Source organism: Dryobates pubescens, chromosome 33 (assembly GCF_014839835.1).
Source record: "Dryobates pubescens isolate bDryPub1 chromosome 33, bDryPub1.pri, whole genome shotgun sequence".
Lineage (NCBI taxonomy): Eukaryota > Metazoa > Chordata > Aves > Piciformes > Picidae > Dryobates > Dryobates pubescens.
The window spans coordinates 7,916,173-7,931,007 of NC_071644.1; the positions used below are offsets into that span (position 1 = coordinate 7,916,173).

The 14,835-nt window shown below is 43.0% G+C and overlaps 1 protein-coding gene across 1 annotated transcript in view; it reads right to left on the minus strand.

Annotated features, from left to right (window-relative positions):
- The window catches only part of GNB1 (G protein subunit beta 1), a 37,962-nt gene extending 25,156 nt beyond the window's left edge, over positions 1 to 12,806 (minus strand). The window contains exon 1 of the mRNA XM_054175723.1: positions 12,457 to 12,806. The gene's annotated coding sequence lies outside the window, so the exon portion shown is untranslated. The remainder of the gene's footprint in view (positions 1 to 12,456) is intronic.
- Positions 12,807 to 14,835: the final 2,029 nt, after the last annotated feature.

Sequence of the window (14,835 nt, forward strand, 5' to 3'; positions counted from 1 at the left end):
ATTGAAGAACATGCCTACAGTTCAGAGGGAATGCCATCAAGAAATGGAATTCTTGTCAATTTGCATGAAGTTTCTGAAGCCTGCTCTTTACAAATCAGTTTTGGCTATCCCCCATTTTCCAGTGGGTCTTCAGCTCATTTCCTGCCATTTAAAGATGTTCAAGGAGGTTGGTATATTCCTCTATCACGATGATGTTCTGCTTAAGTTCTCCCCAAATAATTCACAGTAGGTGCTGAGGAGAGCACAGCATGTGACTGGATCATGTTGCACTGAACTGACAAGCAAATGAAGGGCTAGATGCAAAACCTGGCGCTGAAGTACACGACTACACCACCTCCTGTCACCAAAATCCTGGGGATTACAATCAAATCTGTCAGGTGGATCAACTGCCACAGTTTAGGGTTAAAGTGTAAGAGCAGAACAAGTACTTCCCAAAAGCCTTAACAATATTTCTCTCTGCTCTGCTTGCCAGCACATCTGTATTGGCTCCATCTTCTCAACCTTGGTTCAGGTATCACCACTACAGTGACATCAACAGGCACATTAAGACCTTCACTACTATATTTATTACATTAGAGGAGAAAATGGACAATGTGATCACTTATTTACAATACAAAACCCAGAAACAACAACATCAGCCACGAAAAACACTAATAAAACCCTGTAAGGCTGTACTTGCAGCAACACAGAAAATCAGCAGAAATTCCTGGTATTGTATTCCGTATTTCTGTAAATTTCAGCCCAGCTCTTTCACCAACAGAAGCTGAATCATCCATTTTGTTCCACATATGCCAGCTAGTAAAGAGTCAACTGAGTCAAAGGAGAATCAGCTGCTTCCTATTTACACCCTTTTTAAGAAAGAAAACACAACTTGCAGAATGCTACATTTAGCAATATTACTTTTTACATCCTTAAAAGTCAAACCATTTCAAATTAGAAGAACTAGTCAATCAAATCAACATCTCCTTATTCTTGAGCTGAGGGAGACATTTAACAGCTCTAATGTGGTCTTTTATGGCCAATTTTGCTTCTGCAAAGCATCCCCTTCATCCATGCATGTAGGCACAGACTTTAATTGAGACACTCACGTGCTCACGTCTCACTGCACCCAGGCCCTCAAAACACTAATGAAAAATACATTCTGTTTCCAGGAGCAGCAAGATCATTTATATTCTAGCCAAACTGAATTGTGCTTTATCATACAGATCAACACTTCCACCCAAAAATGTCTTTCAGTATTAGGATCGAATCCTTCTTTCTGCTCCTACTTAGACTGACTCTGAGAAACTAAGCAAACTGTAATCTACCAAGCTCTTTTAAAAGTTAAAAAAATCCAGTGGAATCAAAAGGTACTGAACAAGACCTCAACAACTACCTTCTTAAAAATTCATTCTTCACAACTGTGTTAAAGATCTTATCCAAGCTTCAGCTAATTAATAAATAAGAATACATTATTTAATTGAAATTGTAATTCAGGGGTTCAAACAGCACGCTGATTTTCAGTAAGAGACTAAAAGAGCACTGTTAGAAGTTAAGCTACATCATGAAATCACTGCTTTCCAGCACCAGTCTGAAGATAAGAAGTGTTTCAATGGACCTTAAAAATCAACAACATGTATTATTATATGCATGTAGCAGCTAAAAGAATACTCAGTACAAATTAAGTATGTCATGACTTCTTTAATCTTTTCACCCAAAACAGACTGAGCAAGACTTTGTTCTCTAGCCCCACAATCAACAGAGCCCATCTTTAATCAACGTACAAGCAGCTCCATTAGTTCTGATAGCAATGATTATGCCCCTGGTAGCTGATTGATTTCTCCCAGCAATTGCTGTATTTTGATATGTACTCCTGATACCAAGTAAGCTAAGGTGCAGCAGAACAGGACAAGAAAAGCAAGGTTGACAGACTGAGGAGTAACACAGGAGACCTTGAAGCCATTAGACTGAGAAATGGTGATTTGGAACAGACAATGCAACAATGCTCAATGCTGATAGGAAAGGTAAACTTCAAGAACAACCCAGGGACAGTATCACAGCAGAAAGCACAGAGGTACAAGAGGAAATACTCCCTTTCACCCTTGGACATTCTTCTTTCTATTGTACAGCATCAACCCTCTGGCACTGGTCTTAAGCAGCAGTTCTGTTCCTCTGTAGATAGTATGCATCTGATTAGGTGACCACAATAAAAAAAAAGAAAGAGGGCAACAGGGAAAAAAGAAAACAAGTACAGCATTACCACTAGGCTTAGGAGCCAGGGTGAGAGCTTATGAAAGAAGACAAAACTGAAAACATCAGAAGACAATCCCTTCCATTTAGGGAATTAAAAAACAACAACATACAAAATGAATTCAAGAAGGCAAAGGCTGTTTAACAAAGCCAGCAGCCAGTCAGGTTAGTTGAAATTTCTAAGTCTGAAATGTTCTGCACCAATTTTCCCCTTAAACATGAATCGCTGCACTTAGAATCTGGAGCCCCGGACACCATCGTTGTGAGGTTTTTGAGGAGAAAGTGGTTGAGATTGTTTTAAAAACAGAAAAGACTGCCTGCAGTAGACAATGCATCAGCTCAGTCCTTTAAAAACAAAAGGGGAGAGAGCATTGAAGACAGGCCACTTCCACCTTGTACAGAACATGAAGGATTTCTGACTTAGGAAGAGCACAGTTGTTGTTTCCAGCTTCCACCTCGGCTTGCTTCTCTAAGTTCCTTCATCTTCCGTAAGAGCTGAGCTGCTCATTAACCAGAAACCAAACTATCACAGTTTTCCTGCATGGTGCATGGCAATAAACTACTTTATTTGCCCATCCTGGTTTCCTTAACCTGTTAAGCCACGAGATGGCAAAGCAGCTGCTGAACAGCAGATGTCTCAACCACCTTTTGTGACAGAGGGCAGCAATAACCAGCTTCCCCAGAGCGAGCCTGTCTGAGTTTAATTCACAACAGCAAGGATATGGGGAAAAAAAAATTACTACAGGATAAATTAGACTGAAAAATCTTGAACTCTGGTAGGTATCCAGGTAAACAGGCACTGCTAGCATGGTGCCACAGCTTAACATCCCATCTTATCTCAAGAAAATCTGTTCAATGCTTTCTGTTTCATCCCCAGGGCAGCAAACAGAAAGTGGATTCTCCAATGCCTGATTTCATGTGAGTTCCATCTTCCAGTATCAGCTAAAGGGAGGAGAGAAGAGTCAGACTAGAAGCAAACATGAAGATCCCTGGGCATCTTCTCACATCTAAGGACCTGCCTAGGATTTCTTGCAAGAATTTCCTTCTATTTTCAAAGTTTCTGAGTTTCTGGTGATTTTTTAGATGTTTCCTCCTTTTCTTCAAAATACTGTAACCCATTGGATTAGAAGGATACAGCTCTTTCTGTTTGAAATTATTACAGAAGTGGATCTCTGATACCCTGAATTCACAGCCTCAATGAACAATCATATGTCCAAGTACTCCCAATTGTGAACTACTGCATCCAGGCATTAAAGCCTCAAAGGCAGGTTCTGCACAAGTTCTCCATGTACCAGCAGTGAACCATTTTGTAGGACAAACCATAACCATTTCCTGAAATTTTGAAGCTTCACCTATTCTCTACAGGCAGAAGTATAAAGAAGAAAATAAGCTGAACCAACCAGTTTGACTTCACTGTGCAAGGCTTCCAAGATAAATTTGGGGGTTCATACATGAAAAATTTCCCTAACATCTCAAGCATCCTTTAAAGACACAGTACCACGTCAAGATATAAATATCTGTTAAATTGTTCCCATTCAATATTATTCTAAGTATTACACAATCTTCTAACCAAAAAATTACCTATTAAGCTCTACAGAAAGTTTTCAGGCACTAGCCAGATAGTATCTAACAACCTGTAGTGAAATCCAGGCCTTGGTAACCTGAAGCACAATTAAATTGCCATAAACATCAGGCAAAGTGTTCTTGATCTTTGCACAGACAACACCTTTGTTAAACAGACAGCAGTGTATCTTCAGTGTTCTAGCACCTCACAAAGAATGTGCAACAGGAATATCAAACATATGTTCCAACAAAGAGAGCTCTTTAATTAGTACAGTACAGTCTTATTTTGGAGTACCCAAGGTTTCAACAGACTATCACATCTACTTTGTTTTTCTAGACAAACAGCACCCTCCAAACACATCTGTCAGGCTAGCTGAAGAAAATACTTTTGGGAACTAAAGAGAAAAAATCCAAGAGGATCCTAAACAGATCTCTTCTCAGCATCTTGAAGCATGTATAGGCCTGCTTTGTGGAGCACTGTTTACTGGAAACAAAAGGTATACAAAGGTCTGTGTTATGCAATTGTACCTCATGGTATTTTATAGACTGAAACAGTTTCCTTTTTTTGTTTTGAACATAGCACTACTGGAATCTCAATACATACCTTGAACCACTTGGTGTTAATGAAGATGTATCAGCTCCACAACTTCAATAAACATAAATGTTACAGAACTTAACTGCAAAACCAGACTTAACTGCTCTAGTTTTGACCACAAAGATCCTCATAGAAAATACGGGCATTGCACACAGCAAACTAAGAAATAAGTTTGGGGACTTCTGACTAGCCTTACAAATTTCACTAATGAAGATAGCTACATGTCAACGTGCAAGACCCCTCCATCAACAAAAAAGGCACATTCATACCATCTTCTGTATACAATTAACCTTGGAGCTTTGGCCTACCTTCCTATTCCTCATTCATTTCAGTAAATCTCTCAAATACCTGCAGAAGTCCAAACAGCTGGACTGAATACAAAGGGCTCCAATTTTATGAGACTATACCAAGGCAATTCCATCTGTCCAGTTCCAGAAGGAAGACACTTTCCCCACTAACACTAAAGGACAGCAACAGCTCAGGCAGTAGCTTGCAAGGCACATCTGGGTACAAGCATACAACAGACACAAGCATACCACATCATCTCCTAAAACATGGGGTGAGCTCAACAGCCTGCTCAGCAACCTGCAGCAAAAGCAGTCCAGTAAAATATACCCTGTCTTACCACAGATATCCCAGGGAGAAAGTCCTGATGGTAAAGCACCCACAATTAATACTGGGCACACATGTCACTTCCCACAGACATTAAACTGCATCTTTCAAGTGCACAATTAAAAACTCTCAGAGCAGTGCTGGCAGTTTTTATTTTCCTAACCTTCCACACTCAGCTTGTTAACTACCTACATGGTTTTGTGAATGATTTTAGATGACCTCTATTTCTTGACAGATTTCACTAAATCCTAAAATGCCAGGAGAAATACAAAGCACCTGTTACTGAACACTTTTAAGATGGTTTCCTAAACCTAGCCCAAGATAGGCTAGAAGGTCAGAAAGGCAGTAAAAAAGGAAAGATGTATAGAATTCAGAGCTTACCTTCAGTAGTTAAACAGAAACTCTTCTTTATTTCTTACAAATAAAGAAAATAACTGGCATCAGCTGCTGTATCTAAGCCCTAAAGAACTAGCCACAGATGTAAGGCATTGCATTCCTGTCAGTGATGGCACCTTGGTGGGTGTTTGCCTTTCTGAAAGTCATATAGAAAGCCTTGCAGAACTTCTTAGTCACCAAAACAGTTGGATTCTATAATAAGGATGAGCAAAATCATTACTGATACCTGAACTGGTAAAATACTCACAACTACTTAGACCACAGAGAAATATTTTGGTTTTACTCATATCCCTTCCCCCTTCACTAGCACAGGGGGAAAGGAAAGCTGAAAATAGTGACAAAAATCTTTACATAGTTTTTAATATAGGATCGCATTACATAAAGCTACAAAAAATTATCTAATCCATCTAATTACAGATAATTAATATTTTCCTTTTTTGGGAGTGCTGGCAAGCAGTACTACAGTTTTCAAGAAGACATCAAAAATATTCTCATCCAAGAGAAACATGATAAATATAACTGGCAAGAAATTTCAGGCAAACTTTCTTCAGACTAGTGCAGGAAAACACAGAAAATATTTAGCCATCTCTAAGTCAATGAATCCTTGCAACACACAGAAGCAGCTTCATGCAAACTACTTACAGAAATGAACTACACTCCACATTAAAATGGCAACCAGGTTTTTAATCAATCTCCTTTCCCTGTATTACCTGCTACTAGTTTTTCCCCTCATCAAGTCCTACATACTGTCTCTGAAAATAATTTTAAGAGTCAGTCTATCTTTACCACTGTCAATTACAGAGCCACCTTCTAGCTTGTCTCCTTCAGTCTCCCTCAGATCTCCTTCTTCAGGTCTTCAGCCTCATTTTCACCTGCCCATTATTAGGATTCCAGAACAGACACAGCACAGGACCCCTCAGTCCTGCCACATAAAACTACAGGTCTTCTCTTCCTAAGCCTGTGGCAAAGGACAAACCCCCTTGTTTTCAACAATTCCTCAGACAAAAATATTTAGTATAAATTATTTCAAAACAACTCTAGCCAAGTATTCAATTACATTAAAAAAAAACCCACCTCAGAGATCCTGGTATCAACCATGCTTGTGAATGAACCAAAATGGGCTCAGACTCACTAGCTGACCCACATGAGTCACCTACATGCCCCTTTAAGTTTACATGGAGTCTGATCTATTGAGATTAATTTGGTCCCCCATGAAAAAGGCTATGATTATTTGAATAACCTTGCATCTGTCTTAGAGTGTAGGCATGAATAACTACCATGGAACAGCTGACAGAGTTGGTAACCCAGTCAGTAATCCAAAGCCAGGCCTTGGGAACATCTGCAACATCTTCTCAAGCATTCTTATTTTAAGCCTGCTATAGTCATTGGTATTGTATTTCAACAGGACTTAAAACATCTAAACAACTGAACTATTTGCTTTGTAACTGGGATCTCAAACACTGATTCCTGTATCCTGCCATAGCCTTGCCCCCAATGAACTAAAATATCAATAACCATGTTCAGTGTAACATTTTGGATGGGATCCTTATTTTCTGCTACATTCAACTTCAGAGAACCAAATGACTGTATAGGCCAGAGCTGAAAATCCTGGGGAAGGATTCAAGTCTCCCTACAAATTACAATTTCATGATGCCCCCCAAAATATTACTTTTTTTTTTTTATTATACATGCAAATTAGCACAGACTTCCAATTACAGCATCCCCAGTAGCACTGAGAGTAAGATATACATAGCAAGCAACACTGTACCGTAGGTGTTTCCAGCTGCCATGAACATTAACATGTCATTCCTGTCTAGCTAGGTTCAAGAAAGAAGCCTGCTGGATGTCTAAGGTGGTACTGGGCAAGGCAAACATCAAGCCTTGTGCCTAAGTACTCTCAAGGTTCCAGCTGCTGTCTTCCAGAGATGCAGAAATATGTCATTTTATTTCAGGAGGCTAACAAATCCTAACACATTCTCTGTGACTCTAGCAAATGTAATGAACACAAGCTTTTAATACAAATTGAAAGTCTTACAAGATACTATTTGTAAAGAACACGTTTGAGAAGGTCAGCTGTTAAAAAAAACAGGCCAAGAACATCTGATGATTATGTTCCCAAAAATACTTTTTAATGTGTATTTTTATTCCAAGGCTAACCAGCTCCCTTCTCACTACTTGGAATTCTTCTAGTGCTTCAACAAAAATGCAGCATTCTGCTTCAAAACCTATTTTGGAGTGTCCATATTTCTGCATTAGGAAGCCCTCCACAGTAATTTAAATTGAGTGTTTTGGCATCTAAAGTAAAGGTACTGCTCGTAGCCAGCTCAAAGCTTTTAAAAACCTCTTAATGTCCAGCTGAACTACCAGTTGGCTCAAGTATCTATGGATTCTGCATACATTTCAGTTTGGTGAAAAACAAATCCATGCACACAAAATCCACAGCCCACTAGGCACCCTGGGAACAAATAATAAATTGAGATACTATGTTAAACAGAAAGAGAGGGGCTTGGGGGGATTTTTGTTTTTTATCACGACCTCAGCTCACACTAGTTCCAACATGATCAGTGGGGAGAAAAAAAACAAAACATTTTGGATGGAACATGTATTCTTTTCATTTTGAGTCAAGCAATCAAGAGACTCCCTCAAAAAAAAAAATAAGAGTCCCCTTTATCTCCAACCATGTGCTTCAGAAACGTTTTGTTCACACAAGCTGCTTACTTTCAAAGTTATAGATGTATTCTTTTTCCACCTCCAACATAACAAGTAAAATGCTGGAAAAGAGTAAGTACCAAAAATGCTGGCATGAACATAGGCATCAGAGCCTGCAAAGACGACTCACCTAGCAGAATTCCACCACTTGAACGCAGGATTTCTCGTTTCAACTTGCTAGTAACGACCTAGCGCTAAATGCAAATCTTGCAGCAATACGGTGTGCCATATGGCTAAAACTGGATATGAAAATTGAGAATATCAATTACCAATCCACTAATGCTGAGAGCCAAAATCCATGGACAGTAAGAATTTAATCCAATTCAGCGACTAGAACATCAGCTGAGCCCGACACACAGAAGAGAAATCTACTGCTGGTCTCACTGCAAGCAAGCAGCCCCCGTTTTTTATTGCAGTAACTACAAAAGCAGCTGAATGTAACACTTCCTTAACGTTCCTAGCTGCATCAGGAAAGTCTGCAAAAGCAACACAAGTTTCATCTGAATTGGCATCTTCTTTCACATGATTGAGAAATCACAACTATGTAAGAAGAAGCAGTTTTAGTCGTTTTCCACATGAGCAAATCGAAGCCTCCAAAAGCACCAGGAAGTTATTACACACTGCAGCCAACATCATCTTGCTTCATTTCAGGCATCCTACAAACACAAAAGATCTGCATTTCTGCTGTAATGAAAGCATCCTGAAAGCAATTAATCGCAGGATTTTCTCCTTCCAAATATATTAGTTTAATTATTCTAGCCTTACAAATTGTAATAGCTGTGGAGGGTTTCTTCTTGGATGGTATCAAGAACCATGCCACACAAAATTTTACACACTCCCTAATTAGACACAACCTTATTGGTTACCTACCCAAGAACAATCCTCATTAAGTCTACAGCCTACATTTTCACATTTCCATGAGACATGGTGGCGATTTACAATCTGCTAAGATGTACCATGGAATTCTAGCTTCACATGTTGATGAAGATTGCATGGCAGGATGCTTGCTACATACTGACCTGGCAGCTGCAAGGACTAAAGAAGGATAAGTGCAATTTATCTCACTCAGGACAGAATCCTACTTGACTCTACTTCTCCTTCCCGATCCTGCACTGAAAGGCCAAAGCAGCAGTACTAAAAAACCTGCACAACTAGTTTCAAGTTCAACAGCACATTAAAAGCACCATCAAATGGAACTAATAGTTTACTGGACAAGTATTCTTGATTGCAAAACTGTTCTTGACATACTAGAGGAGTAAAGTGCATTCAGCTCATTTCAGCTTTTTTTGCCTTTTTTGCCCTTTTTCTTTTAAAAACCCACAAGCCTCAACTGCAAATGAGCTCTTCTGCTCCCCAGCTTCCTTCTGTATGAACTACAGCTGGGCTACTGCAATAAACTAAGAAACAACTGATTACACATTAAGTCATAGATAAACAGTACTGAAAAGGTTGGTACTACCAAAGGTTTGGAGGTCACTTGACTACAGGAGACGTAACAACCATTTCTTATTTTTAATGCTGAGAAGTGTACTATAGGAAGCCTCAGACCTGTATATCAAATATTAACCAACTTATTTTAGGTTAGGAAGCCTGGCATAGTGAAATGTCACGAAAGTTACAAGCTGAGAGTCCATTTGTCTTAAAAGACCCTAAAAAACCCACCCATAAATGCTTTAGAAATCAGTGACGTCATTTTCAAATGAAAGACTTCCAAGACACAGAATTGTTTTAATATCCACAAAACCTTTCTTATTCTTTCCCATAAGAAGAACAGTTACCCAGAGCATGTCAATGATCCCGGGTCAAAAGTAGATTTAAAAGGCTCCACAAATTGCTGGCATTCTGAAGCAGAGGGGAGACTCTTTTGTATTACAGAAAGGTTACTGCACAGGGGCTGACGATTACCTGGCTAGCAGAGAACCAGCAACAGCACACAACCCCAGCAGTCTTTGTATACCTGTGCTCTAGGCTTAAAATACTGGGTTTCAGCAACAGGCTTAATAAAAGCCAAGAACATTTTGATGGTATTAAGCAGGCACTGCAAGGTAAAAAAGAAAATCATGTCACTCCTTTATCCAGGAAGAGCCTATGTGAACATTTCAATAAAACTATTTACTCCTCCCACCTAGTTCCTATCTGGAGAAGCTCACCAGAAAAAAAAAAAAATGAGAAGGAGAAAAAAAAAAAAAAGCCACAGATTTCTCGTAACGATCTTCCAAATGCTCCTCCTACCTCACATCCCAAGAAAAGAAGAAAGCAAAGAGAATGAGAAAGTAAATCTAAAATACAATTACGAAATAAGATCTAGTTTGGCAAAGCTGTGGTGAGGAGGAGTTGAAAAATGAGAGCTGCCTTGCTGCAAACGCCATCTTGTTGCAGCTATTGGGCCCAGGCACAGAAAGATCCATTCATTCACAGCAAAAAGAAAATCAAACACACACCCTGGCTAATCTGCAGCCACCAAAACAACTACACTATTATCACCCCTTCTTTCTCCTCTTCTAAATCATACAAGAGAGTGGGGGGAAAAAAAATCAACTCCGGTATATTACATTTAGGGACTTCAGAGATTAACACATCATCTTCCTTTCCTCACATGTATTTCACATACACCTCGACAGCGTTTTGTCCTGATTCACATCCCTGTCTTTAGCAGAGCGGCTTGAAATACAGGTTAAAAATCTCTCGCGGTTAGGTGGAGATATTTTACAGCACCAAAATGTCTGATTTGTTTCAATCTTAAATCGCCTCTCCCAAGTTGAGCGAGCTCGTCTCAAAAAGCTGTTTCAATAACCACTTAAGCCTTGCATTTACAGCCCTTTCCTCCTATTTTCTGCTGTGCAGACAATACATAATAACGTGGCAGTCGGCATCCTGGAAAGGATGCCTTCTTCCAAACGAGTCCCAACCTTGACTTTGTTGGAGAATAATGAAATATCACATTCGTTAAAATTTCAGTTCATCTTCAGGAATGATAAATAGACGTCTTGCAACAACCTCTACATCATTCTGATTTTCTTCTGGACGGGATTTTTGTTTTTTAATAAAACGTCTCGTTTCTTTCGTATTTGCGTACGAGACTCCACACCTCTTCCTTTCCTCCAAAGCTGTAGCATTAAAAATCCTACACCTTAAATATCCCTCGTATGGATTAAAAGACAAAAAAAAAAAACCCAACCAAAAAAACAAACAACCAATACCGAAATCCTTTCAATAAGCAACTGGGAACTGAAGTAACATTTTTAACATTTCCAAAGAGAAAGCTCCATTTTTTCTATTGTAGCAAACCCCCTCCATGATCTTCGTTACTGCTGCTACGGGCACACAGAAATATGCAGCACCGTAATACAAGGGGGAACAACAAATATGCGGCTTAAATCCATCCTCGGGTCTGAATTTAAAGAGAACAAAACCTTCTCTACCCCTCCCTCCCGCAGGATACACAGCATGAACCCACCCTGCGAGCCCTCCACTGGATTGGGGGCTGCTGGCAGCAGTCTTACCCTGTTTGTCTCACCCCCGTCTCCTCTCAATCAGTTTTCCACCATTACAGCAGACACACCATAGCTTTTTTTTTTTTCCCCTTGAATCTCTCGCCAAATATTCCCTCCGCCGACTGGATCGCTCGGGAAACTCGCTTTTTGTATCTCAACGCGTACAAGAAAACACCTCAAACCGCCTAACAGAGACCACTACAGCGTAATTATAATTAAAAATGGAACCCCGCAAGATCCAAGGTCTCCTCCCTATTCGCCTTAGAGCCTTCAAGAGAGAATCAGTCCCACCCCCACCTTTTTCTCCTCCTCCTCCAGCTACAAACACTCTTCTTTTTTAGGGGAAGCTGGAGCACCGAGGAGGTGGGGAGGCGCGGGGGAGGGGGGCTATTTCCAACCCCGCCATGCTAAGAGGTGGACAAACCATTAGCCGCCCTTCTGTCCTGCGGGGGCCGTGAAGAACGGGTGGGCGAGCAGGAGGGCACCGCCGTGGCGGGAGGCGAGGGGAAGCGAGGGGGAGCGCAGGGGTGGCCCAACCCGGTGCCCAGGCGACGCGAGAACCGAGGGAGAGGCGGAAGGGGAGGCCGAAGGGAAAGGAGAAGTGCGGCAGCGAAGAGGAAGAGCGGGGGAGGGGAGCGGGGGACGGGCGCAGCCGCGCAAAGGAAGAAGGAACCGGGGATGAGGGGGGAGTTGGGGCCGCCGCCGGCGGGAAGATGGCCTCAGGGTGGGGCCGGGACGGAGCCCGGGGCTCGGCGAGTCAGGCGGCGGCGGGAAGGCGCAGGAGGGCGACAAAGGTTTTTTTACAGACCCCCATCCACCCACCCCCTCCCGTTGCTTTCTCTCCCCTTAGACGGTTACCTGCCCTTCCGGCCGCTGCTCATTAACCGGGCCGGTACGTCCGTCGCCCGCGGCTCCTGCCCGCGTCCCGCCGGCCTGGGGAGGGGAAAGGGGGGCGGAGGAGAAGGAGGAGGGGGCGGAGGAGAAGGGGAGCCGCCCGCGCTCTGCCCGGCGGGTCCCGGGGAGGCAGCAGCGCCGGCCGGGGAGCCGAGTCGGAAGGAGAGAGCCGCGGGGGAGGGGGGTGTCGCTGGGTCTCGACTCCTCCTCGCGCGCTGGATGCCCGCTCAGCTCCCCGCAGCCATCGGGAAGCGAGAGCCTGGGCGCGGTTAACCTTCCCCCCCTCCTCCGCCCCGCCCGTGCTGCCCGGCCGGGAAACCCCGGCTCGGCTCCGCTCCCCGCTCCGCCCCACCGCCGGCCCCCCGGCACCGCCCCGCCCTACCCCCACCGACGGCGAGCGCAGGCCTGGCCTGGCCTCGCCGGAGGCCTCTCTGCGACTCGACGGGAAGACCCGCCAGCAGGGCCGGGAGGGGCCTAGGGCCGGGAGGGGCCGCGGACACGGGGCGCGCTCCCGGGGCTCCTGCGCGCGGGCGCGCACCGGCGGGCAACGCCCTTCCCGTCAGTCAGCCTCGCGGGCGGCGGGAAGGGGCCGCGCGCGCGCGCGCGCGCTGCCGCCCGTCTCCCGCCCACCGCGGCCTGGGTCGGGCCCGCGCGCAGGGGCATCCGCCCCCAGCGCCAACAAAGGCGGTGGAGGGAAGCGGCTGTGAGGGACGCTTCGCTTCTGCCCTGCCGCACCCAGGCTGTAGCTTCATGTGAGAGCCTGGTGTGAACAAAAGAGAAAGAGGCCCGAGAACGGAACCCCCAAACACATGGCGGGATTTAAATGGAGAATCCCCCAGAGAGAACAGGGCTTGGGAGAGAGGATCCACCGCAGTGAGGCCACGTAAGAAGCGTCGACTGCTGAGGGGAATCAGGGCTAGGGGTCTTGAAATGCTGCTCTGAGAGGACCAGCAACCAGAAAATAGCTTCGTATCGCTCTCTTTCTCTCAGGAACCCGTGTGACAGCTCAGCAGGCTTACGACTTGGTGTTTGTAACCTCACAAGAGTCCTTGCACAGCCAAGTTTGCAGAGCTGCTTTTACATGTTCTTAAGAGGATGAGCATCCCTCGCTGCTCTGAAAAGTACTGCATAACAAGAGCACATCAAAAGCATAAAGGACTAGGCCTCACAGGCAGGAGAGATGTTACTGAGATGGAACCATTTCACACCAACACAGTAAAGCATGCTCACTTAATAATGGACAGTAAGTACATATACAATATTGCATCACTTCCCCCTTCCCCCCATCAACAGTCTAAATCTGGGTGGGGTTCCCTCCCCCCCCCCCCCTTACTTGTTTATCCTTTGTTAGGAGGTGAGATTACCTTGCAACCCAAGTAAGTACACAATAAAAAGTAAAAAGCCCACACACAACATTACAGCAAATTTTTAATCAAAACCCTATCTGTAAAGAAGGGGTTGTAATAAAATCCAAACCAGAAGGAAAAAGGAAGATTAGAGGATCAATAGCTGCTTGCTTCTCTATATTTTAAAGCAAGCAAACTCTTACTTGCCATCATGCTTTCTGGGAAGGGTAGGTGTGGCTACCTGTAATTAGTAAGAGAAAACTAGGTTTGCCAATTAAGCTCCAGGAAAGTGAGTTGGATGTTATTCAGTGGGTTGCCTATTATTGAGGTTGTCTGTTATGAATAACTATTAGAACCTGGTGTGGTTGAGCCTTGGTTTTACAATCATCAAATGTTTGGTTTTAAATAACCTGTGTGCTGTGCTAAAGCTTTAATTCTTTGCCCAAATAACAAAATAAGAAGTTTACTGAAATTAGGATATAGGATTCTTGAATTATAGCCCTAAATTGCTTATAGTCTGTTCAGCAGCCATGAGAAAATAATTTGTTCCACCCCTAAAAGGAATATGCCTGCCCTTGCATTTTGGAACCACTCGTTGGTTTTGTGATGCCACAGGTTGAGGATGTTAGACTAAAGATTTCATCTCACATCCCTGTCTGATAATACCAGTTAAATGTAAGTGCTGGGAAAACACCCCAAATTTAATAGGGATTTGCAAAGTTTTCTGGAGATTTCGAAAGCAGCTACACACTTTGCTGCAATATTTAAGTCCAAAAGTCGCAGGGAGATTTGTAGTAGGCAGGATGTGGGATTGATTGGTTTATTGTTTTTATTGTATTTTTATTTTATTTTTTATTTTATTTTATTTTATTTGGTAGAGATTGCTTTTATGCATAGCAGAGATTAAAATGCCCTTTTGGGGATACATCTCCCTTTTGAGGAAAAGAATGATCATTTGCTACATGAGGGAGGAAAAAAAAGTAGGATGCATAAAGGA